Source organism: Molossus molossus, unplaced genomic scaffold (assembly GCF_014108415.1).
Source record: "Molossus molossus isolate mMolMol1 unplaced genomic scaffold, mMolMol1.p scaffold_m16_p_6, whole genome shotgun sequence".
Taxonomy (NCBI): Eukaryota; Metazoa; Chordata; class Mammalia; order Chiroptera; family Molossidae; genus Molossus; species Molossus molossus.
In genome coordinates, this window is record NW_023425399.1 from 84,589,655 (window position 1) to 84,616,975 (window position 27,321).

Below are 27,321 nucleotides of genomic sequence, written 5' to 3' on the forward strand. Positions count from 1 at the left end.
TGGTGGATGGTGTCCTCCCAATGTGTGTGGGGCTGGTACAAAAGGCAAAGGAGACTATATGGAGGTGGGTAGGGGCAGCTCCCCATAGGCACAGGGATCCATAGCCTTTCCTGATCCCATCCTAGTCCTTCTCAAGTGGTGGGAAGGACAACATCAATGGACAACTAGTAACAGTCGGGAGGGATCAGCCCAGTTCTGGGTAGAAGAAGACGCCTCCCACACCAGTCCCTACTCCTATTAACAACTGCAAACTGTCAGTTCATCTGGGGGTGGGAACAGGAGGGCAGGTAGGTAGGAGGAAACAGGCTGCCTTGCCCCCAGCCTCTGTCCAACAGGAACCAAGTAGCAAACTGTTGGAATGCTCCAACCAACTGGTGAAGGACGTGGAAAAAGAACGTGAGAAAAAGGACGTTCCTGCTTGTGCACAGCGCCCACAGCCCACGGCTGGAAGAAGGACCTTACTTGTAAAGTGCTGTGGCGCCTAGAAGGGTTGGGGCCTAGGCAAGCTTGGAAGAAAGCAGGACAGGCTAGGGCACAGGAAGCAGACGTGCCGGGTCAGCATAGGCCCTGCCATGCTCCTTAGAGGGATGGCTGGGGAAGGTGAGCTGGTAACTCCGCTATTGGCCCTCACCAGCCACCAGCCACATCTCATCTGAAGGCAAACCGGCACCCAGCCAGCACTGCAGGACTGCCTGGCTCCCAGCTGAAGGTTCCAGGCCAGTGGAGTTTATTCAGGATTGTGTCTTCAGCCTAGGTTCCTCGGTGGAAGCCGTACTCTGAGCCTGAGGCAGGAGAGGCTGTGGCCTGCAAACCCCCAGGCTCACACCTCATAGAGGATCACCGGGAAATCCACGTGCATGCGGGGGGCCAGCTTCACGATGCCCCGAGGAATCAGGTTCTTATGCACCCGCCCCAGCTTGGCCCGCTTCTGCCTATTCTTGGTGACGATAGTCTCCTCATAGAATTCGTGAGTCAAATCTCCATCCTCGTCATAGAACCTGGAGCCTCGGAGCGTGGATACGAAGTGGGGCACGACTCGGGCTTGGAGACGCACCAAAGCTTGCTCAGTGGCTGCCACCTCCGGGCGGTCCCCGGCCACTGAGACCAAGGGCCACAGGCTTTGCAGCGTCTGGTACCCAGGTCAGAGCTGCTGGCGCATGGCGTACCCCGCAGCCGCTTTGCGCTCACAGGCTGGTGGGCACCACCATACCCTGCCTCGGCCTCCGCTCACAGGGGCTGCCCGCCATCCTCCTGAATGTTTCCGTCATAGGACTGACATTTGCTAGACATGCATTTACTATGAATTAACTGAATGATGCAAAAGTGTCAGGGACTTTCATTTGCGCAGACCTTTCCAAGGCCCAAGGAAGATCCTGAGCAATGTGCCCATGGTCATGTGCTTCTGCAAAATTTAAAAAATAAATCCTTTTTATTTTTAAACAGAAGGCCTTCTAAATGGGATAATCTTCAGGATCCACAAAACCTGGATCTGTCCCCGGCATGACCTGTGACTTAGAAAGCTCCCCCTGCCAATGAGGTGGAGAATTAGCTGGAGACTCTTGCAAAGGTCTAAGGGATAACTGAGACCTGAACTAAGGCAATGGCAGAGATGATCGCCAGAAGTAGGCTGCTATGATGTAGAATCAACAGAATTTGTGACAGTTGAATATGGGGACAGAGTAGATGGAAGAAATTTTTGGAAGTTTCAAATTTTTAATGAGTGCCTAGGAACAAGGTATTGCTATTAACTACAAAATGGAATATTTATGTGAAAGACACAGAATTGTCTGTGGTGGGAGAGAGGATCATGTAAGAGTGGTGTTCAACAATGTTAAATGCTGGGAAAAAGATGGGGTAAAATGAGAATTAAGGATAGGTTATTGAATTTGGGGATTAAGAAATCACTGGTTACCTCAAAAAACAAAGAACAGATTTGTTGAGTGGTGTAGGTGGAATTCAGACTATAGCAGGAAGCAGGTTATAGTTTTCCTGTACCTCACCACGTTCATGAGTTTAGAGGTAGAGTTCATGAGTTTCTTTGGGGGAGTTGTTGAGAGATTAGCTATCCAGTACGACAGGTCCCAGTTCAAGAGGAACTGAGGAGATAGGCAGGCTGGGAGTAAAGGGACTGAGGAAGAGGGGAACCTAAGAGAGACTGTTCCAGAGCTTGGGAAATCTGGAATCAGAAACTCAGTTACTGGGAAACAAGGTGCTCGAAGGACAAAAGTGAAGCTGCATCAGCGCTGAATTCCAGTATTGCCATAAAATGTCCCAAATCCCTTGGATGAAGATAAGGTTGTCCCCATCGTTTAGGGCATTTCTGAGCATGGAAATTTTTGGACAAGAGATATAGCAGGCAAAATGAGGGGCTCTGGGACTCAGGAAGGGATAACCAGGAGGAAGAACTTATGGCTGGGGAAGGGATGCGAGGCACTGCCAGGCTCAGGAACCTGAAGTCAGCACTTTCAAAACTCAGAGGGGAGATTCGGGTCCATTGCCCTTTGTATTTCTAACAATAGTACTACAGCCTTTTAAATTTTTCATGTGATCATTCTGAGGTTTTGAAGAACCACTGAAGATTTTGCTATAAAGATTCCTAAGGGGAATCAAGAAAGACAAAGTATTGGTTTGGGGACTATTCACTAAAGTACTCCTAGCAGCAAAAACCAAAAGAAACACAGCTGGAATCATTTTATGAATTGCAGGCAAATTGTAAGATTGAATTCAGTCAAGATAATTGGTTTTTAAGTATGTCCTTTTCTCTTTCTCCTATTTGATATTATTAACATGAAGTCTTTTTAAATGTCAATAATTTAAATGTAATTTAATTTCTTCAATGAAATTGTTTAATAATTTGAGACTGTAAGATGGCTTTTGAGCGGGAGCAGCAGGGGAGGGTGGCGGAGGCCTGGGGAGCACTCAACCTTGGAGGGGAGGAAGGTGCCTTCTAGCTCTCCAGGGTGACTGATTGATACCAGTGGAGTCCCTTTGAAAGGCCTTCTGTTTCAAGTTCCCCAGCTGAATGCAAGGGAACTGTATGCCAAATGTCATTCAGGAAATGTAAAGTGCATTAGACTAGGCAGTGATCCAATAGTATTGGATACGGTTCTCCTGCCCACAAAATTCTAGTATTTAAATAAAGCTGGAATCTGGAAAATAGATTGGACTGTCACAGCCCCATAGCCTGGTATGTAGACCTCCACAATTTACTTTTTGCAAAACACTGAATCATACTCAACTCTGAATCATACTCAACTTTTTTTTTTTTTTTAACACAGGTCTGAGTTTCTCTATCATGTAATCTATGAAGTTACACATTTCGAACCCAGAACAAAGACTTTAACATATTTTTTCTTTATTGATTTTTAGAGACAGAGGAAAGAAGAGAGAGAGAGATAGAAACATCAATGAGAGAGAACATCGATTGGCTGCCTCCTGCATGCCCCCCACTGGGGATTTGGCCCATAATCTGGGCATGTGCCCTGACCAGAAAATGAACCAGTGACCTCTTGGTGCATAGGTTGATACTCAACCACTCAGCCATACCAGCCTGGCCTAGGTAGATGACTTTATATTTATCCCTCTTTAATGTTACTTTGTGATTTTGAACTAGGACAAGTTTTAAGGCTGTTCATAGTTTTTCAAATACTAATTCAACCATCCAGTATATTACCTGTTCTCCTTCCTTTGTGCCATTTGCCATTATAACAATTATGCCATTGACACCTTCATCCAAATAATTGATTGGAAATGTGGAGAGGACAGACATGAGGAAAAAGCTCTCTAAGTCCTAAAAAACTTTCTATGGCTTGACATTGATTAATTAATGGGGAAATGGAAGAGAACTAACTTTTATGGAATCTCTACTATGTACCTGATACTACTGATTCTTTGCATATATGATCATATTTAATCTTTAATCATGATAACACAACTAGCAAGTAATGAACTTGACTTTTTATTCTATATCTGTCTAACTCCATGCTTTTATTAGTAAACAATATTGTCTCTAATTGAAGTTTTTTACTTGGTTGTTCAAGTTCCTACCAGTCCACCAAACTGAGTTTTCTTCCAGTCCACATTTCTGAATTTGTTCATAAGCACACCAAGACAGGTACTACTAAAGATGGGGTTGACATTCAAATACACTATGTAGATTTCTCTCAGTCATATTGAGACTAAAAATTGTTGGGTGTGGTGGTAAGGAGGTGGAGAAGGACAATCAGAAGTGATAGAGTTTGAATTTTCCATAAGATGGTACTTATTTTTGGTTAGCTCTTTTTTGATAAGAAATATATTATATATGACACTTAAATATTAGAGTAAATAGAAAGGTGGTTTCTAATCATTCATGTAGTATCATGTATAATGTTCTGTCATTTTTTTCTACAGTTGCATTATTTTTTTTAGAGTTTGGGAACTTGAAGGGCCTATTATAATGGGGAATTCTGTGACATCGAGGATAGTCCCCTCAACATCTCCCAGTTGTGGTGATAACAGGAATAATAAAGTAACATTTAAATGCTTAATCTGTATCAGACATTGTGTAAAATGCAAAATGCACTAGGTATCATCTCACTTATTTTATACAACTGTCTGAAATTCTTTCTATTAATATCTATACTTTATAGATTAGGAAGGAGATTGAGAAGTTAAATAATGTACCCAAGAGCTGTGGCTTGAACCCAGGAAGATGATGTCCTCCATTGTCTGTGGTTCTAGTCATTGTTGGGAAAGAATTTTCCAAGGATCTCTTGCATTCTGTCTTGTGAGCAGAGACACTGATTGCCTTCTTCTGAATGATCTTTTCAAGAAGTTTAAATAGTGAGTAGCCTTAGAAGATACAGCGTCTTCCTGCAAAACAAAGGACAGTTTTGTTTACTTTTCAGTATAGTAATGATAAGGTCTCTTTCTGGGGCAAAGGTTAAACAGCTCACTGTTAACTATAAAAGATTCAGGTTCCTAAGCTCAGGATCCCTTTCCTGTACTGTAACCCAATGTGTGTGCAGACATCACTGGGCCCTCAAGGAATCGCCTTGTAGGAGAACTGGTACAAATGCTGACCCTCTGGCTACTACTATTGCTACGAGTAATAAAAACTTTTGTCTCTGTCCCAAGATTCTCATGTCTTTTCTATGAAACTGTGGCAGGCTAACTTGCTCGCTTATAAGTAAGGTAACCTTTCAGAGAACTATTACAGCTCTTGACTGCCTCTACATGAAGAGTGTATGATTCTCTCAACTACTAGTCCAGCAATGCTCTCATAAAAGACGTGACAATCTCAGAGAGAGCTAGTTGTCTTCGGATGGTTCAAATATCTTTGATGATGTACTTTTGGGTAGCAGACTCCTGGTGGCAGCCTCTGCCCTCCTCCTCTTAGATAAATAAAATGTACAAATGAAAATCTGACTGTCCGTAGTAGTCTGGAAGCATAGTTCTAGGTAAAAACATCTTGAAGCAGAATTTCCAGCTTGTTTGTAAAACAGAAGGCTACACTGCTGAGTTTCCTTGGTTGGTGACCTTGAGGGATGTAGACTCATTTCGATGAGTAAAATAAACACAGAAAAATCATTCAATCTGGGTTTACTGTTATTTTAAAGCTTTGTATGCATCTATCAACAACAGAACCTAGCTAGTGTCCAGAGGTACAGGATTTCAGGTATAGAGCCATTCTTGAATAAATAATAGCTGTTTAAGAGAATCTTTGAAATTTATTTGAGAAGTGATGATTTTCGTTTGTTAAGAAAAAAGTGATCATTAGCCCTGGCCGGTTTGGCTCAGCGCATGGAGCATTGGCCTGTGGACCAGAGAGTCCTGGGTTCGGTTCCCGCCAGGAGTACATACCAAAAAAAAAGTGATCATTGGAGTGTACAAAGGATTATAATTTGATTTAAATAAAATGATTCTGAATATTGTGCATTTTCAGAGTTTGGGGTGAAAGAATTTGGGTTTTTAACAGTTTTCAGTAGATTTTAGGAATGTTTTCCTAAGTTGTATGCAAGAAACATATACTTGAAAGGTTGAACCCAAAGTTTTTATGTAAACTATTAATATTTCATGTACATATCTAATTTATCCCTAAATTTGCTGCTTAGTAGCTCAGGCACAGAGCTTACTCAGGACCCTTTGTGATAAAATAACCAAAATATTCAGGCTCCCAGGTGGGGTTTGGTCAGTGGCACATTGGAGCATAAATTTCAAATATGGTTACATAGATTTCCTTCTTATTAATTTTGCAATTGAACTAATGGTAATGGATGCAGAGAACTAGTTGGTAGCTGGTTCCAGATAATGACAATATAGGCTGCAGCTGGGCTAGTCCCAACTTCTTCTTTATGGACTTCCCACAGAGCAGTAGTTCCTGAACTTGAGTGAACATCAGAATCCCTGGAGGGCTGGCTGTTTCAGCCCCACATCCACCCCTAGAGTGACTGATTCACTTGGTCTAGGGTAAGCCTGAGAACTTGCATTTTGAATGAGTACCCCAAATAATGCTGATACTGCTGGTTTGAGGAGCACGTTTTGAGAACCACTGCCCTGGACCCTTTTTTTGAGACGAAGTTCCTCTGGCCTAAAATGAGGAGCTCTTTTCATACGTGCTTTAGGAAAGATATGAACTTAAGTTTCCCGGGGACCCTCTTTCCAATTCATGCTGATTTTTACCCATTGTATTCCTATTTTGCTTAAGTCAAAGTAAAATTCTGCCCTAACATACATTGAACTTAGTTTTGGCCCCTCATTTTTTTGACTTTTTTTCTGTTTTTCTTCCATCATCTTTCTGCCTTCACACATGAAGCAACACCCACTAATTTTTAGGTAATTTTTATGGACAAACTAGATGTGTGTTATGCAGACCTCTTCTGAACTGCAAACAAGGGACCACTTAAAGTCCTTTTAGAGAGGGAAATGACCAGTTTCCTTTGCTGTAAGTCTTTAGCTGCTGGATTTCTGAGTATGCCAAGAAACTGCAAACCCTTTAAGGCCAACACCCCATCTGGATTTTCACTTTTAGCAAACACTTGCTCTTTATATAACCATCCTTTCTTTGACTATTGTACATTTTTTCTCATTATATACTTTTGTCAGTTTATTCATTCCAATTAACCATAGTTGTCACATTTGAAATTTGTCATATGCAATTCAGTATACAGTTAATCTAAACAGATTAGTGACCAGTGTTGGATAGCCTGAGATGACAAATAGGGTTTATTTTTTTGGTTGATTGATAGGTAGATAGGCAGCTAAGGCTCTAGGTGGAGACGGATGTTGACTGTACCTGAACTCAGTAGAGAAGAATGCCACCATCAGGTATGTCCACGTTGGGCCTTGTAGAAGTACATGACCGCATGGGAGGCCCACAGGGGCAGATTCTGGCCTATTGCTTTTTAAAAAAAATTTTATTTTCTCCCTGGCCAGGTTGGCTCAGCAGTTGGAGCATCAGCCTGCGGACCAGAGAGTCCCGGGTTCAGTTCCCACTAGGGGCACGTACCAAAAAAACAAAAACAAACAAACAAAATAAAATTTTATTTTCAACTACAGTTTACATTCAGTATTATTTTGTATTAGTTTCAACTGTACAGCACAGTGACCGGACAATCATATCGGCCTATTGTATCAATATCATATGCATATAGGAGAGATCAAGCAATTTCATATGAAAATGTCAAAAAGTATTAAAACACTGATATAGGAATTAGAGAAACTTCTATTCTTTTCTGAGCTGTTTTCGGTGTCCTTAATTATAAAACAGGGAAGCTAGAAAATTATAAAATTAGGAGGCCAGAAAAGAGCTTCCCCAAAGAAAGGTGTAGCAAGAGAAGTATTGGCGAAACTGTTGTTAGAAGACAGTGTGGTGAGGGGGTGAGAGAGCCAGCTGGGGTTCAAACTCCACCTTTTCACTTACCCCATTTGCTTAACCTGACTGAGTTGTGATTTGCTAATCTGTAAAATTATAATATAATACCTACTTCTTGGGGTTTTGATAATTAATATATGCAATCTGCACAACTCATAATAGGTATTAAAGAAAGAAGGCCATTATAAATGAATTGTTGGTATTTACTATGGAAAAGCTGAAAGGGAAATATTTGAAGACAGATGATATGATACATATTTTCTGTGTAATTAGTGAATTAGGGTCTAAGGATAAAAATTACAAGGAAAAATTACACTGAATACAAGGAATAACCTTCTAAGAAGAAAACCTAAGCAAGCAATCGAGTGGGTTTCTGTCTTTTGGTCAGACTTTGTAAAAGGATTCTCACTTTCGATGGGATATGGGAGTCTATAATATTGGAAATTCCTCTAATTCAATTATATAGTGAATTCATTTAGTGACTTTTGGAAAATCACCCTCTTATCTCCTATTTTACAACATCTCAGTGATGACTCCTATATTCCAAAGGATTTAGATTGCCATAAGGACTCATGGGACTTAAGAAATTACATAAAGAAAACTCAATCCCTGTGTTTAAAAACCAACAAACAAAAGGAAACAATGACAATCTATTTCTTTTCTTTATTTTTAATAGAGTAATAGGTGCTCTGCTTGCTCAAAGGCTCAAGTGCTGAACATACCCATTTAAACAGTCCAAGGTTGACAGTACTAACAAGAGGACATTCAGAAAAAGCACATCAGGACATGGCAATTGAGTCCAGCAGTCCCAGGAAGAAGCACATTACTGTGGCTGTATGTTTCTGGTACACTGATCAGCAGTGAAATGATTAACAGTGTTGGCATTTAAGTGATCATAATTAGGTTTCAAAGTTAACAGCCCATTGAGATAAATAGTGGAAGTTCACACCTCTCTCAGTGCTATTGTTTATCAGACTGTCAAGTTGCAGATTCAGGAAGACAACATTAATGTGGCTTTGGACACTAATTGCCCAAAGCCAAGTTACATCCACCTGGGAGGGTCCTTTGGGTATTTGTTCAACTAAAATGTCAGGGAATATGCAGTGCAGGGGTTGTGGGTTGCCTAACAGCATACAACATTGCACTGATATTTTGATGCCCAGAAGGAAAATGATACCGGAATATGTATAATGTTTGAGAAGACTCTCCTGGTTTAAGAGTGTATTTGCCTCAGTTTCCCCTCTCAAACTGCACTGAAACTGCTCACTTGGACACAATGGTTTCTGAGAGAAATAAGAAATTTATTGATTAAAACAACAACAAAAACCCCCTTGCTCATATGAATTAGATTTCATAATCCATGTTATTGTCCTAAAGGAGTTACATGCGCATTCCATCAATAGAAGAACATTGAGAGCATAATTAAATTAATTTTCATAGAATTCTGAATTATTTGTTCACAATTAAGTTTATGCGCATGATTGCATGCTGCCTGATGTTCAATAAGGGTGGAGATTGTACAGTTTCAGTTTGCAAAGTATTGATTTTCTTTTTCAAAAGACATTTAGTAATTTAAGGCAGCAAAAATGGGGGGAAAGTACCCCTAAGACATAAAAAAGAATATGCTGCTATGTTATAGTAGTCATTGTCTTTTCATTATCATGGCCAACCTAAAATAATTATTGAACATTGTTAAAAAATTACATCATTAATAAAACTTAAGGAAAACTAAACTTTATTTCTTCTCATTTTTCTTTTCTTTGCTTTCCCGCTCATGTCTCTACCGACAGGTTAGAACATGGATGATGGCATTCTCTTTGACTCTGTGTGCTACCATGGGGCTTACAATGGCCAGGTTGAAGATGAGGGGGGCCAATGCATGCAAAGGCAGGAGAGAAGGAACATAGTTATATAAAAGAAGAGTGGAAAAGAAGCTCAGGGGCAAGAATGTGGGGAAGGGAAGAAAAGCAGATAAAACTGGATAATGGGGGGTGGAGGGAGATCATCAGTTACCTTAGGAGTTGGGACCACTGTTTTCTCACATCTCAGTTAGAAAAACAGAGCCCTAGACTGGCCGGTGTGGCTCAGTGGATTGAACGTTGTCCCATGGACCGAGAGGTCCCTGTTTGATTTCCAATTAGGGCACATGCCTGGGTTGGGGGTTTGATCCCTGGTGGTGTGCAGGAGGCAGCTCATTGATGGATGTTTCTATCTCTCTCTCGCTTCCTCTGTCTCTAAAAAATCAATGAAAACATATTGAAAAAAAAAAAAGAAAAGAAATAGGGGTCTAGCTTCTGCTTTGGGAAGCTTTTCATGAAAAGAATTATACCACAAGGAAATGGCTCTAATCTTTCTGAAAGAATGTGAGGTGTTTTCATTTCTTACTGTTTTCCAGCTGGTATATTCTGATGACAGGTTCTGAAGCGAATCAGTGAAGGGTGTTTACACAGATATCTGAACCAGGGTGGACTGTAGGACAAACCCAGACAGCCAGTGGAGCCCATTATCCAGTGATCATGGAAGAATCATGTTTTATTGCTGTATAAATAGGAGTAGACTATGAACTCCCTGAGGCTAGGTGTTGTGCCTTATTAATTTTAATATTCTTAATCTAAACTTAATGCCTGGTTCATAGACTTTTTTAAAGGGTAAATGTAGATTTTATGGAAGACACTTAAAAATTCATTAATCCTTATCTTTTGTTAGGAGATATTAAAAGCCACTGAGTAATTATTATACTCATAATTTTCATATCACACATTAGAAAATAATCTGTATTTTTCAAAGTGCTTCCATAGTACTTAATTTTTTTTGTCTTTATTGTTGAAAGTATTACAGATGTCCCCCCTTTAATTCCCCCATTGTCCCCTTCCACCCCACTCTTCACCACCCCCAGGCCTTCAGAGCACTATTGTCTGTGTCCATGGGTTACACATATCCATAGTACTTTTGGATTCTATTGAATTCTACTGAACTTTTTGCAATATGAATGCATATCAGCATCAGGCAAAGGAAGAAGATGCACCCACTGTATAAACCATGATGTGATGGTCAATTTTATATGTCAATTTGGCTAGGGTACAGTCAGTATTCAGTCAAACACTAATCTTGTGTCGCTGTGAAGGTATTTTGCAGATACTATACATTTTAGTCACATCTGCAAAATACCTTCACAGCAACACAAGATTATATAACCTGGGTGGGTCTGACCCCTTCAAGCTTCCTTGAGGAAGAACAAATTCCCCCATGTGCATAGCAGTTTTTGCCCTGCCCCTGACTTCCAACCAGCCCTTCCCGCTGGCTGCTCCAGATTTCCCGCTTGCCCGGTCAGCCTCCACAAGTGCGTTAAGTCGATTTCTTGCAATAAATCTCTCAAACAGCTTTATTGAGATATAATTCTCATGTCATATAATTAACCCATTTAAAATGCACAGTTACATTTTTTAAATTGTGGTAAAATACATATAATCTAAAATTAGCTGTTTTAACCATTTTAAGTGTACAGTTCAGTACCATTTATTACATTCACAATGTTGGGCAACCATCAACACCCTTCAAATTTTCCATCACCTCAAATAGAAACTCTAACCATTAAACAATAACTGCCTATTCTCCCCTTCTGCCCCCCCCCCCGTAACCTCATATCTACTTGCTGTTTCTAAGAATTTTCCTATTCTAGATATTTCATAAAATGGAATAAAAATATATGTGTTATTTTGTATCTGGCTTATTCACTTAGCATACATTTTCAAATTTTATCCATGTTGTAGCATATTTCAGTATTTCATTTCTTTTTAAGGCTGAATGATATTATTTCATTGTATGCATAAATCTCACTCTGTTTACTCATCATCTGATGGACACTTGGGTTGTTTCTGTTTTGGGGCTATTGTGAATAATGCTGCTATTAACATTGGCATACAAACATCTGTTTGAGTCCTTGTTTTCAGTTCCTTTGGGTATATACCTAGAAATGAAATTATTGGGTCATATGGTAATTCTATGCAATATATTGAACATGACTCATTTGCAGAACTGAAAGTAATCCATGATGATTACTTGCTACATTTACTTTAGTTAAAAACTTTTTAAAAGATATAACATAACTGATACAGTTGAAGCTCTTATAATCTCATCCTTCACTCCCTCATACCCCTCGGCTAAGGAACATTCTACAGCTGGTGTGTAGCCTTCTGATCCATGTTTACACATTTTCAATATATGTAAATGAACATAAACTGCTGAGTGTTATATTTTGAATTTTAGCAATTTACATAAATGGTACAATACTTCATTCTTTTTGTAGCTTACTTTTTTTTACTACTCCAATGTATGAGACATTCATACAAATTTATACATGTAAATTTAGTTCATTTATTTTAACTTCTGAATAGCATTCCATTGTAAAAATACATCATTATTTCTCATATACTTCTGTATTGATTCTAATTTTTCACTATTTCAAATAGTGCTGAATAGATCCATTTGCATGTTTCCTTATTAAAATGTGCAATTTAAGATATAATTAAAGATGGAATTTTTCTTTTTTATCTGTTTAAGCTGATGTTTATGAGTGTTTAATTTCAAAAGTACTTTTTGAGAAGTTTTATTTGGCATTTTTTACCCAAATTCACCTTCCTTTTAAAAATCTTTTTACATATTTTTCTATCATATCATTATGATATTTCCTTTACTATACATAAAGGCAGTGGTATGAAAAGGAGAGAAGATAATTAAGATAAAAAAGAAGTAGTATTAGCAGAACTTATTAACTGACTAAACATGGGAAGTAAAGAAGAAAGAAGAACACGGGATAAAAACTATTAACAACCAACATTTACTGAGCAGTTAGCATGTGTTTGGCACTGTGCTAAACATGTTAGATGCATGAACTAATTCATTCTTCATGCAGTAAAGATTTGGCCCTTGACAGTTTTCAGGGGGTAACCTCTAGCCTGATAAGAATATCTTTGTTTACTGGGAGGCCTTGAGCTATGCAAATAGTCTATGGGAACAATATGATTTATTAGGCTTTGGGTCACGCAGTTTCAGCTTGACCTCTGGAGAGGCTGGGGAATAACATTAGCCATGTGAGTGGTCAGCCAGGTCTGTGTGACCCAATCCCATTAAAAACTCCAGACACCAAGGCTCAGGGGAGCTGCTTTGGTGGGCAATACTGTCTGTGTTTCCTACACATTGTTGCTGAGAGAAGAAAGTGCTGTCTGCATGACTCTCCTGGAGAGGACAACTGGAAGTTCCGTGCCTGGTCTTTCCTGGACTCTGTCCTATGTGCCTTTTCCTTTTGTTGATTTTAGTTTGTATCTTCCACTGTGGTAAACTGTAATGGTACATTTAATGGCTTTTCTGAGTTCTGTGAGTTCTTCTAGCCAACAATTGAACCTGAAGGTGGTCTTGGGAGACACTCGAATTACTCACAAAAGCCTCTTCAGGTAGTTATTGTTACTATTTTCATTTTTATGGATGAGGACACTGAAGCTCAAAGAAATTAAGAGATAATGAAACTTGAATGTAAATCAAGACCTCCCTGATTTCCATTGCCATGATCCTAAACTTTCTAAACTAATGTACCCTATGCTTTTGGCTTGAGCATGTGGGTACAATTCACCAAGAATGGCAATTGAGAAGGAATAGATTTGGGGGAAAGATGCTGAGGGTTATATATGAGCCTAGAGCTTCAAAACCAGGTGTGGGCTGGAGATCAAGATTTAGGAGTGCTAGGTGGGGGCTGCCATCACTGGAATGAATGTCATCATCAAGGTTGAGTATGTAGGGAGAAAAGAAATGGACTAAGAACAGAATCCAAGACCCAGCAATACAGAAAGATCAAATAAAGAAAAGGACCAAGCAAAGAAGACTGAAAGAGAATAGTCAGCAAGAAAAAGGAAAACCTGAGAATTATGCCAAGACTACCTGGGGAAAAGAATGTTTTAAGAAGGAAGGTCATGGCCAATGATGTCAAACATACAAATATGTCATATAAAATAAAATCTAAATAGTGCCCATTGGAGTTGGAAACTAAGAGACTTTGACAAGAGCAGCGGGTGCAGAAGCCAGACTGCAGGGAGGGAGTAGTAAGGCAGAGGTGAGTGTGGCAGTGGAGAGGCAGACAGCGCTTTCTTTGTCATCTGCACTATCATTTGTCATTCACTTGGTTCCTAGGATTACTATTTTAACCTTTGCGGTATGCTACTTTTCATCTCCCCTGAGACTGTGATCTCCTTCAGGGACCAGCCTGGCACTGATCCCTGGGTTCCACTCAGTAATGAGTACACTGAAGATGACACCTTGTATTTAATGAGTTAGGTATGCTCAAAAAGGGGAGCATGGAGGGGGAGGGGCAGCTGTACAAAGGGGATCATTCCCAGTGGGGTTCAGAGTGCACTAGGTTACACAGGGGCTCACAGGATGCAGTCATGTTTGGGAGTTAAGAGAAGCTCTGGGTCAGATAGACCCCCATCTCAAATCCTGTCTCTGGTACTCTGTGTAACTCAGCAACAATTCTGTCTCCATTGACTTATCTGTAAAAAAAGGTGTATAAGTTTGCTAGGGCTGCCATAACAAAATATCACAGACTGGGTGGCTAAACAACAGAAATGCATTTTCTCACAGTTCTGGAGGCTCGAAGTCTAAGATCAGGGTGTTGGCAGGGCTGGTTTCTTCTGAGGCCTCTCTCCTTTGCTTGCAGAGACACCTTCTTGCTGCGTCCTCATGTGGTCATCCCTCTGTCTGTGTTGCTTGTGTTCTAATCACCTCTTCTTTTTTTTTTTTATCCTCACCCGAGGACATTTTTCCATTTTCTGTTCAGGTAGAGTCGGAGGGAGAGAGAGGAACAGAGAGAGAGAGAGAAACATTGATGTGAAAGGAACACATCGAGTGGCTGCCACCCGCACAACAGACCAGGGCTGGGGACAAACTGCAACCGAGGTACATGCCCTTAGCGGGAACCGAACCCAGGTCTCTCAGGACCGCAGGCCGACGCTCTAACCGCTGAGCCAAACCGGCCAGGGCTAATCACCTCTTCTTATAAACACACCAGAATATTGGATTTAGGGCCCACACTGATGACCCTATTTTAACCTAATGACCCTTTTAAAAATAGTCACCTTCTGAGGTTCTGGGGTTAAGGCTTTAACATACAAATGTTGGGGTGACACAATTCAACCCATAACAAAGAGGATAATATTAGAGCCTATTGCATATTGTTTTTGGAAGAAGAATTAAGAAAATACATAGAACATACTGAGTACAGTATCTGAGACCTAAGTCACTACTAAATAACCTAGGTGAGGAGAAAATCTGCAGACCTATAAAGGATGTGCTTGCTTGGTTCTAGAAGGAAGTAGAGAGGAAAACCCAAGGTTCATTTTCTGAGTTATTTCTTCTGGAACACATTCCCTGATCAAGCCCCTTGCTTAAACATGGTTCTCTTTGCTCTGGTCCTGTCTAATAATTTCTATCATGTCTCTCTTCTTGTGACTGTTTTCCCCCTTCTTGGTGGCCACTGTCAGAGATCATGTCTATCGTGTCGATATCATCAGCATAGAAGCAGGACAAGCTGCGCAAACATATTATTAAATGGATACATGACTGTCAACATTTTCTCCAGATAACACAGTAGTGTGTTTCCCCCCACATTTTTACCGCAAAAGAGAACAGAAAATAAAGGAAGATTTAAGAAGACTAAAAACATCACTTTGATTCCTGGGCAATTTGAATCCACTTTTATTCAATGCATTTGCTGTTTAAGTTTCTTCCTTTGAGTCAAGGAAAACCTGATACATTTGCATGGCACGCAATCCACACAGTTACGCTTTCTCAATATTTAGCTAGCTTTCTCCTTCTTTCTCCCCACTGCCCTGGAGCAAGGGCTGAATTTTAATTTTGTGATTTTTATATCTAATTTTTAGAGGTAGCCCGTACACAGGTATGAATATACAGACCCCCACCAAGAGAAGAGAAACATTAAAACTCAAAACAAGCTTTATGTAAATTTGCCTTTTCAACTTTATGCACCTGAGTTAAATGAGGCTCATAAGAACCGTTGCAATTCGGTTAATGTTTTCCTCCTGACACAGAATTTTAATTTGGAATTGTATTTCTGAAAAGGTGGTACAATTTAGGAGGCTGACAATTTAGGAGGCCATTTAAAATGATGCCTTCTCTATTAAAGATAGTAGGAGGGCTTCTTCGGGGTACTTACTAAGCCAAAAGTTCATCAAGGTCAGGGAGCAACAAATGTCCTTGACACTGAAAAAGGTCTGTTTGGAAATCTGAGAAGTGTGTAGAGCCTGGTTGTTGTTTTTAATGTCGTTAATAGGCGACAGAATGCTAATTAGTCAGATTAACTAAGTGGCTGAGTCATGCAGTAACCCTTCTCACAAAAGAAGTGCCCATTTTGAGATGTTAAATGAGGCCATAAAGGCAGCCAACCATTCCATTCTTGAAAGGTAAGAATACCTGTGAGGCTGTTAACATAGCAAGTGAATTAAGTTTGTGTGTGTTGTGTATCTATTTATATTTACCTATATATGAATATATGTATATGTATGTGGAGAGTACAGTTTTCCTAGGGCCTCCTCTAATAAGCACTTAAATAAATCCTACAATAAACAGGTTTTTGAGATATTGAATCAGATCAATTTATTCTTTAAGGAAAACCCATGAACAATTTTTATATTTACAATAGGTAAGATCTGGAAACAGCCCAAGTGCCCATCAGTAGATGAGTAGATAAAAAAGCTGTGGTACATTTACACAATGCAGCTGTAAGAGAGAGAGATCTCTTACCCTTTGAGACAACATGGAGGGACCTGGAGAGTATAATGCTAAGTGAAATAAGCCAGTCAGAGAAAGACAAATACCACACGATCTCACTTATTTGTGGAACATAATGGACAAAATAAGTTGTCGACCAAAACAGATCCAGAATCATGGCAGTAGGGAACAGACTGACAAGCTCCAGAGGGATGAGGGGGTGGGAAGAAATAAACCAAAGAACTTATATCCATATATGCACAACCAAAGGACACAGACATTAAGATGGGGAAGGTAGGGAGGGAGTGGGGGAGAAGTGGGATGGAGGGGATCAATGGGGAAAAAAGGGGACATCTGTAATACTTTCAACAATAACAACAACAAAAAAATAAAATAAAAATTCTAAAACTTAAGAACTGAACAATTTTCTTGAAAAGTGTGGTTTTGGATTTATCGGTAGAGGGTCCAGAATGGTGGAGGCAGGTTCTGAGGCAAGACTGGGTCTACGTTATAGAACTTTCAGGGGTTTGCCCCGCTTTCTTGAAAAGGATGCCTTAGCCCGGCTGGTGTGGCTCAGTGGTTGAGCATCGACCCATGCACTAAGAGATCGCCAGTTGGATTCCTGATCAGGGCACATGCCCAGGCTGTGGGCCAAATCCCCAGTGGGGGACATACAGGAGGGGCCAGTCGATGTTTTCTCTCATTGATGTTTCTATCTCTCTCTCCCTCTCCCTTCCTCTCTCTTTAAATCAATAAAGAAGAGAGAGAGAGAAAGAGAGAGAGAGAGAGAGAGAGAGAGAGAGAGAGAGAAGGATGGCCTAGCAAGGACGTCTCAGGCTTTCTTCAGGAGATTCTAATTTCCAAACTGCTTATTTGCTTATTTTACAGCCTCCCCACTGCCGCTCTTCCCTCGGTGGTTTTAGTGGTTACCCAAATGAAAGGTCTTTAGTCAGAATTCCTTCCAGAGGTGCTGGTGGGAAGCCTTGAAGTGGTCTTTGTTCCTCACAGTTGAGACGTGTTTCCATTTCTCCTATTCCCAGCACAGCAGGATGGTTAACAGGATAACCAATGCAAGGTTACTGATGCCTACCGACTGGAAAAAACACAAGAGAAGTTGTAAACGTGTAGCTCTGATAGAAAAACCAAATCACCAAGTGTTGTCAGTGTTCTCAGTACACTGACAGGCAATCCTGAGAAACAAATGGCTTTTGCTGAAGATGATCTAGGATAAGGGCATGATTAAGAAATGCTCTTCTTCCTTTCTCCCTCCATATCGTTAACACTGTATTAGGAAAGGGAATACTTTCATTTTGTCAAAGCAAGTAAGAGAAGGAAAAAAAAAATCATGGAGATGGAACATGCTTGTTTGTGCAAATAAGGAGGTGGTCGGGAAGGAAGTTGAACCAGGAGACAGCCTGGGATTGGTGAGTGTCACTGAACTGACCTCTTGATATGACTCGGCATGGCCCTGAGCATGTTCAGGTTTCGGTCACAGGAAGAAAGTGAATACCGTTGCTAGTGGAAACGGAGTCCTTCCATGGAGTTGCAAGAAAAGCATTCTGGGAGACCCGCGTGGGGAGGATGTGGTCTAGTTGTAAGATTTATTTGAGTGGAGGTAGAAGGCTGTCCCCCGGTTCCCAATGTCTCATCTCCTTCCATCCCGCTATTAAAAAATGTCAGCCTTATCTTCATCAGACCCAGAAATAGGGCCAGTGTCCAGAAACTTTGTGCCACTGGTTCCATCCAGGTCTCTATTCCCATCCCTAACCTAGCTTCTGATCCCCGGTACTTGGCGCTGGGCTGCACCCGGCTGTGCCCAGACCGCGCTCTGCAGGGCCCCAGCGGTTGCTAGGCCCACGTGGCCATGGAGACAGAAGCGCACGATGGGCTCAGCGCAGGTTACAGAGCCAAGCAGAGGGCGCTTTGTTCCGCTTGTGTTATATTATCTCAGCTAGGGAAGGACCAGGCGCCCTCAGGCTTCTAATGGGTCCGCCACTAACCAATCTATTTCCTAGATCTTCTGGGGTTCTGGGTCAATTATTCAGTCTGATCCTTTTCCCAGGCTAGACACACCCCCTTATGGTTGGCATCTTAGTTCCTACTGTGCATGCCTCACAGTAGAAGTATTTCCCCCTGTGCCATCTTGGTCTTTACTGGGCATGTGCCCAGCTGAGGAATTTCTCCTGCTGTTTTTATTCCTCCCTTGGTAATGACTGGTTAACAATCCTTTCTGCCCACTTAGGGGCCTTAGAGGTCCCCTGGGGAGTGTGTGAAGTTGTAGTTTCCTAGGGAAGCAGGCCCAATATTGGATTCAGCTTTCCAGTTTATTAGCCTTTAGAAGGTCTAATTCCCTTTGCTCTCATTCTGTTATCAATATCTAGCTACCTACACTAACAATACCAGGAGAGAAGGTGTGTACACCCTGCACTGGTGCAATTGGGGTGAAAATAAAGCAAACATGGCTTATTATGCTACATACTTTCTTGTGCCATGTTAAGCCATTTGGATTCCATTTATAGAGTTAACTGAAGTTTACAGTCAACCTTGTGTTGAGTAAAGGAATGATACATATACTCAGGTTTTAGAAAGATCTTCTAGCAGCCAGCAGGGCAAAGAGGCTGAAGCAGGGAGCACAGAGGAAGAGAGACCAATGGAGAGGGTTTGAAGTCCAGGACTCTGACCAGGATGCCTGCTGTTACTCAAAGGGTGATGGTAATGGCCACCTCCACAGCACAGATGTCCCTGGAGAGCTTATGAGAGGTGCAAATCCATTGGCCCTGCTCTGACTAGGGAATTTAAGTCTCTGGGGATGGGTCCGGAGACTTCTCCCATGCTCTCCAGCAGATTCTTAGGCACGTTCTAGTTTGAGGACGCTGCTGGAGAAGATACCCTGGGAGCTGCTGCATTCTTCTTTGGCTACCTGTGTGTGCACCTGGATCCATCGCTCCTGCTCCAGAGACGCGTACTCTGCAGGGTTAACTTTCCAACCTAATGCAACAAGGGAATGCTTTTCAGCGATCAGAGTTCCAGTTGGAAAGTCACAACTTCCAGGGAATAAATCAGGCCACCTGGGAATAGTTCAGTCTCTTTACTTGAGAGGAGTGCTTCATCAGCTTCGATTCATCAGAGGATCTGGTCTGCATAGTAATAATAATCATCTTGATGACAACCAGCATTTGTTTAAGAGGGAATGGATGATGGCAGGCTATGGAGGTCTTAAGTGTTGAGCAGCAATAAATCCTCTCTCTTTGTCTTTGTGGGCTAGGATAATACCAATCATTTTCTTCCTTCCTTCCTCTCGGGGCTCTGCCTAGGCAGAAGAAAAGCAGGGGTGGGGGTGATTCGGGAATACCACAAAGACCTCCCGGAAGGCCTGAATTCCTTTCTGTCTGCCAAAGTTCCCTTATACTGGTCACTTTGAAATTTTATGACTTTCTTCTATTATTTATACTTTAGTTGCTTAAAATATTAATTTCCTCTGAGTGGATTACAATTTAAGAGTAATCTTTAGTGAGTTTGAGGACTCCAAATATGTATATCTTTATCATAAAATATATGTACTATAGTACCAACATATACATTATACCAAAAATAACAATGAAAACATAAATGTATGTAAATTATGCATTTTCCCCAATCCCCAGTAGATTGGGTGGCAAATCCTGCTTCACAGATTCTAAAACTAAAGTTTTAAATCTGAGAAAATCCACAGACGGGCTCCAGCTGGTCAGTCAACTCCTGAAATGTATGCAAAATTGACAAGCATTTTCCTGAAGAGAAATGTAGCTTTCCTAGAGGGGTTAAACTCAAAAGGTATTATATGACCACAGGTAAGAGAAAGAAGGACTTACTAATAAGATTGTGCATGGAGTAGGGGAAAAAGACATGAATAAAAGAAATTAAATTATTTAATGAGCAGGTAATATACATTTGATACTATCTCTGAGACTGATTTCTTCTCTCATTTGCTTTTCATGAGTCTTGCTAAAGTAGGCATTGCTATCTCTATTTTATAAATAGGGAAATTAGATGATTTCCTCAAGTTTACCCAGCAGGAGTGGAATGGATCTGGGATTCAAGGAGGGAGAGCAATGGGCACTTGAATTTAAAAGGCTTCAAACAGGGAGATTAGGGAAGTCAAAGAGACATTTTCCTTCTTCTGGTCTCTGAGAAAGATGGAGCGCTCCCCTTATCCAAGGCTAACCCCTCCAGTTATGCCTTGATTCTTCCTCCTCTTGCCTCTTCTGGGACCATCTCTACCAAGTATTCCCTGTCTCTTTTTTACACCTGGTCTCTCGGCTGCACCTGTGATCAACAAGGAGGGTCAGAAGAGAGCATATGATGTGTAAGTAAAACCAAACCAAACTCTCTCCAGGTAATTCCACTGTCTGTTTCATTTTCCTCTCCCCAGTTGGGAACTATTCTCTATCCTCTGTATTTCTTCCTGACCCTTTTGCCTATGGACATATTTAGCATTCCCCATTACAAAAAAACACTGTCATGTGGAAAACAGTATGGAGATTCCTCAAAAAAATTAAAAATGGAGCTGCCGTTTAATCCAGCGATACCACTTCTGGGACTATATCCTAAGAATTCTGAAACACCAATCAGAAAGAATATATGCACCCCTATGTTCATAATAGCATTATTTACAATCGCTAAGATCTGGAAATAGCTCAAGTGCCTATCAGTAGATGAGTGGATAAAAAAGCTGTGGTACATTTATAAAATGGAATTCTATGCAGCTGTGAAAAAGAAGGATCTCTTATCCTTTGAGATAGCATGGATGGACCTGGAGAGTATTATGCTAAGTAAAATAAGCCAGTCAGAGAAAGACAAATATCACATGATCTCACTTATATGTGGAATCTAATGAAGAAAATAAACTGATGAATAAATAGGACCAGAGACAGGGAGGCATGCAACAGACTGACAGATCTCAGAGGGAAGGGGGTTGGTGGGAAGAAATTAACCAAATAATTTATATACATATATGTATAGCCCGTGGACACAGACAATAGTGAGGTGAAAGCCTGGGGTGGGGTGGGAGCCAGGTAGAGGGGGATAAAATCAGGGAAAACAGGGGACATCTGTAATACCCTCAACAATAAAACAAATTAAAACAACAACAAAACCATTGCCTTGAAACCCACATGCTTTTCCTTCTCTCGATCTCCTACCCTTGCCCCCCTGACACTTCTGAAGCACAACCCTGTTCTACTAACTCTGGTGCAGAAACACCTTTGATTTAAGGACATATCATGTACAATAATTCCTCACTTAATGCTGTCTATAGTTTCTGTGACTTTAGGCAAAATGGCATATGATGAAACCAGTTTTACCATAGACTAATTGATATAAACAAGAGTTAAGTTTCCACGACAGCTCATCAACTATATCATACCCAAACGATGTCAAATAAAACAAGGTTATTGGAGGACCTGCTGTAATAAGATAACTTTTTGTCTATCTTTCTCCTTCAGTAGACCAAGAAGAGTCTGGACTACTGTGTTATTTTGTCTCCCCGAACCTAGGAATAAAGCATGGGAACACATGCATGGTGAAGCAATCATGGGATTCTAATTTCTAAAATCACAACTCAAACTCCATGCTTTATAGGGTGAAAAGCTACCCTGGTCTTCCCAGGGTTAGGCAGTTTCTCAGGATGTAGAAGTTTAACACTAGAGCTGGGTGGGACTGGTTGCCTTAAGCCTTAACCTATTATTCTGGACCCATGTGATCTGGCTGCCAGAAGCTTTTCCAACTCTACTTGCAGTGCTTCCTCACAGACATTCCGTGTTTCAAGAAGAAAAGAAAAGAAAACAAAACATGTCCTTGAAGTTCCCTGAAGATGGACCGTAGAGGCTCCAGCTGAGTATCACGAGAAGATAGGATCCCATTTTGGGTGCATGCGGTTCAGTTTGAAGCTGAAGGTCATGTAGGTGGAGCTGACCCAGACTGTAAGAAACAGGTATATTTGCAAGGGTAGGGATGTGGAATGGTTAAGAAGCAAGACAGAATCTATTGTCGTACAGAAGTTCGCAAAATGTGGTCCTTGGGTCAGCCGCATCAGCCTCACCTGAAGGTTGTTATAAACGCAAATTCTCAGGCCCAACACCAGACCTCCTTAGACATTCTAGGGGTGTTCCTAGCATCTATATCTTAACAAGCCATCCCGGGGATTGTGATGCACATGCAAGTTTGAGGGCCAATGACTGGTGAAATGAACACAGTAGGAATCAGAACACCTAGATTGTAGTGCCAATTGTCATTATCAGATTATCAGAGAGACTGTGAAGCCTCTGATTATCTGTTAACTGAGGGGATTGAAAGGGATGATCTCCGAACTGCCATTCTCTCTCTGGAAACTCGTTCACCATAAATACCCAAGGGCCCATTAATGAAAGGCCAGAATATAATTCCACAGTGCTATACCTGGTTAGGGCTAGCATTCATTCTGATTATGGCACCAGGGACCTCTTAGAGAAGAAAGTGGCTGTTCTCTCCAATGTTTGGGAGAAGGAAAGTATCTTCCCTCAAATATCTCTAACTTCCTCTTATTAGTCCATATGCAAAATATTCCTATTCATCTCAGCCTGTGTCCAAACCTTAATTTAATGAACAGTTTGATTGTCTACCCATTGCATACCTATTGCTGTGCAAGGTGCTATGCTGGAGGAATGATGTGAACTGACCTATACCAACCTGATCATTTCCCTTAGGCTTTTGGGGGGAAATATTGGTAACCTCCAACAGCTGAAAATTGGTAAGGGTGATAGAGCTCTTAGATTGGGACAAACTTGACATCAGGTTTTAATGACAGCATGTCTTAGATCAAATGCTGACATCCATCTATCTATCTATCTATCTATCTATCTATCTATCTATCTATCTATCATCATCATCATCTATCTATATTTGAGTCAGAATACACAAAAGGAGTCCTCTAACCTGTTCTGTAAGCTTGATAAAGTCCTAGCTTTAGGTCCCTTAGAGTACTCCAACAGCACCTTACATGGATGGTTCACTAGAGGCAAAGAGGCAATAATTTAGCAGCAGGATTCAGCTAACATTCCAGCCAGATGCAGACAAGGAGAATCCTCTGAGTCAGCAGCTGGACCCAGGACAATTTTCGAATCAAGCCTCAGGCTCCACTCCTAATTGCATAGACTATGGGGCTTGCTGAATTCTTACCCCTATTCATGCATGAGTGGGAATGCCTACACAATATTTCGGTCAATACACACATCTTGATCACCGCTCATTTCACCAATGAAAAATCATTTCTGACATGCCTTACTCTAACAAAGAAAGTCTCTGGAGTTGATCAGCCATAAAGACAGCTGAAGTGTTTCAAGAGCCTCATGTGGTGGGAAGTTTCCATTAGAGTCTTTCAATTTTTAACCACCCTGGAATGAGTATTCTCAGTTAGGACACTGACTTCCCTCCCTCCAGCTACATGAAAACTACATAGCAAACACTGTGTGTGTGGGGGCAGTATTTTAAAGGAAATCATAGGTAGCATGCCTGGGAAATACAAAGGAATATAATATGATTTTTATAATATATAGAAATGCTGAATTTTAGGTTGGAAATTTCTGGTAAAGGTTGGTAACTTCCTATGTTTCAGCCTAAAAACATAGTCCTTGAGAATCTTCAAATAAATTGTGCTCTGTTTTTTGGTCCCATCTTTGCTGATTTCCTTGAGTGGCTCTTTTGCATCTCCTGACGCACACTGACCTTTCTTCTCTGCCTGAGGTGGTCCTGTCCCAAGCTTTTCCTGTGAACTGCTCCTCCTCCTGTCGATCCTGTCTTAGATATCACTTATATGGGGAACTCTGGACTCCCAGATATACCAGTGTCCTCCTAGGACATCTTAACCATCCTGTTCTAACTGCCTGCTGAGCACTGTACTGTAAACCCTTTGTTAACTCCTTTGTTCTGGCCCCTCGGTCGTTGTGAGGTCCCGGAGAGCTGGTGCTGGACTTTCCTGACTGCCAGGACACAGCAGAAGGCAGCAAACAGTGGGTGCATTGTGCTCCACAATACGTATCTTTGAGAAGTTTCCATCGGAGGACAAATGAGTTTAATCTGTGAGAGATTAATGTCTCCAGTGGACAATACAAGGCTCATTCTAGTTAGGTGCTAAATGTTGAGATGTGGTCTGTAAGTACCATAAGCAGTTAGGGATAGAAGAATGAGGGGAGGCTCATAGAAAACCAGTAAAGGACATTTGGGAGATGTCGACGAGCCTCCGTCCTAAGTCTTTGGGTTGTAAGAGCATGTGGAAGAGAACCCAGGCAACTGGGATTCACCCTGATGATCTGATGGACCTGTGTCTGCAGAACAGCGTGAATCCGATTAACCTCAGAGAGAGCTCTGGGCATCACCAGATCCATGCAAGTGCGACAAACAGAGGGATAAGGAAGGAATAACAATAGCAGCTACACCGATTAAAATAGAAATGATATCATCTGGGATCACTCAACCAATTAGCACACAATTTAGTGGAATAAGAAATCCAAGAGAGGGAGAAAGAGAGAATGAGAATAAGAACACATGTGCCTACCAAGAATAAGAGAGGAAGCAAAAGACCCAAACTGCTGGATTTCAGCACCGAGTAGATCTCTCTCATTTGCCTGCAAAAACTGCACCCAAATAGGAGGATAACCACGTCCCTGCTAGTTTGAAGTCCAGCATATTATCTGTTGCGGATTTTGATGTCTTCCTTAAGCCTGTGCCAGTCTGACTTTAGGAAGAGTGTACATTATTTACATGAAAACAAATATGAGCATCAGGAGGCATTTTTCCCCTGCGTGCGATTCCTACTAAAGAATTTACATTCTTCTAATTTGCTGCTTTACTGCACCACTTAGTTTCCGCCTGAGATGAGCACAATGTCCTCAGTGAGGAAGGTGCTGAGGAAATTCACCCTTTTTGCACTTAATAACTTGCTCTTCTCCTCAAAGCAACCGAACTCTTACCCACTTGAAATTCCCCTTTCTAAGCATCTGTTTGGTTTTGCAGGTATCAGCTGATCCCCAAATCACAATGCAGGCCTGGGAAGATGTTTGGTTTTAACGTTTAATCCTGAATGTACTGTTGTAGTATTTCTCCTCTGATTCAAAATGGCCTTTTCCATAACAAATGCAGAGGCATGTGTTTTATTTACTTGCAACTGATGAATTCTTCTTAAAAATGGGGATTCTGAATGTTTTTTAGCAACACGCAAACATGAATACCATATGGTGAGCTGCCTCCTGCGGAGTCAGGATAAACATCATGAATAACATTAATGTAAACCACATGTATTAGTGGTACCCATCCGACCAGCTCAAAAGACTTGCAGACTGAAACGGAACCAGAAAAATGTCTTACAAAACCAAACATTGAACTTTTGGGGTGTCAGGAGACTTTGGTGTATTTTTCTCCAGGAAAAGGAAGACAAATTTAGAATTTTGCTTTAAACATGCAGGAATACAAATGTCCATGGTTTTGCTTGTTGCTTTTAGATTTTTAGGACAAAGAATGAATACCCCAAGAGGGCAACTTTGAAGACAGCTTTTGAAGTGATTGTGGACTTCTGTCACTTGCAAATTCTATTAAAATGAAAGAAAATTCGAGAAACCATGGAAGGATTTTGAGGCATTGCAGGGCCTTGCATTTGCAGCTGTGCCCTGGCTCAGGCAGAGTTTTTGTGCTTATTGAGGACAAATTGCAGAGGGGAGGCTGATATAATCTTCATCAGGACAGGGCCGGCAAAGGGTGATGGAGAGCCAGCTGGAGTCACATTAATGGAGACCGATCTTTGTAACTGGGTTTTATTTCCAAATATCAGCAGGGAGCTAACTTCTCTGCTGTGTTGTTTTTGCTCAACATTTTATTAATATGCTGTGGCTTGGCTGGATTGTTATAATTATAATCTATGGAAACTGTATCCATTACTGCAACCTAGACTTTAAAAATTTCATTGTGTCTGTCATTGCCAGAGGGTTTATTCTTTCATTGTGTCTGTCTCCTTCTGCTTAAATCCCCCACAGATGTAGGAATATGAGAATAGGATATTCCTTGCTCTCCCCACTGTCTATGCCTCTCTGCCTTCTTATTTAGTGAGTCTCTACTACATGCCAGATGTTGTGCTAGAGCGAACATCAGCACTGCTCCCCTTTTGAATTTTACCTCTTCTTTTTAGTTGCGGCTGTTGACCATGAGGAGGAGGATGTCCCATTCTTTTTCAGTTTTTATCACCTGATTCCACTTTCCTTTTTCTGCACCAAGATCTTCCAATGTCTTGGTAACATTAAAATCCACATCAGTAAGATTAACCATGAGTCAATGCATGGTTGAGAGTATATTGGAGTTCACTGTACTATTTTTCTACTTTTATACAAACTTGAAAATATTCATAACAAAAAGTTAACACAATCCATGTTGATGGCCCTTACAAAATCCTGGTCTTATAGCTCCTGAATATGGTCTTCAGCTTCATACCAGCCGCGATGGGCAAGACCACATGTAGGACTTCAACATCACTCAGACTATTTCTTCCCCCAAATTTCTCACCGTGAAATGTCCTTATCTCACTTTCTACCCTACCTACTACTATCCCATCCCCCTACTATATTAATTCCTAACCAACATCCAGATCTCAAATGCCTCTACCACTCTCAGTTCTCAAAATTCATTTGTTT

General features: G+C 41.0%; 1 pseudogene; it reads right to left on the reverse strand.

The window, feature by feature from the left end:
• Positions 1 to 820: 820 nt before the first annotated feature.
• LOC118619267 overlaps positions 821 to 27,321 on the reverse strand; it is a 54,850-nt pseudogene continuing 28,349 nt past the window's right edge.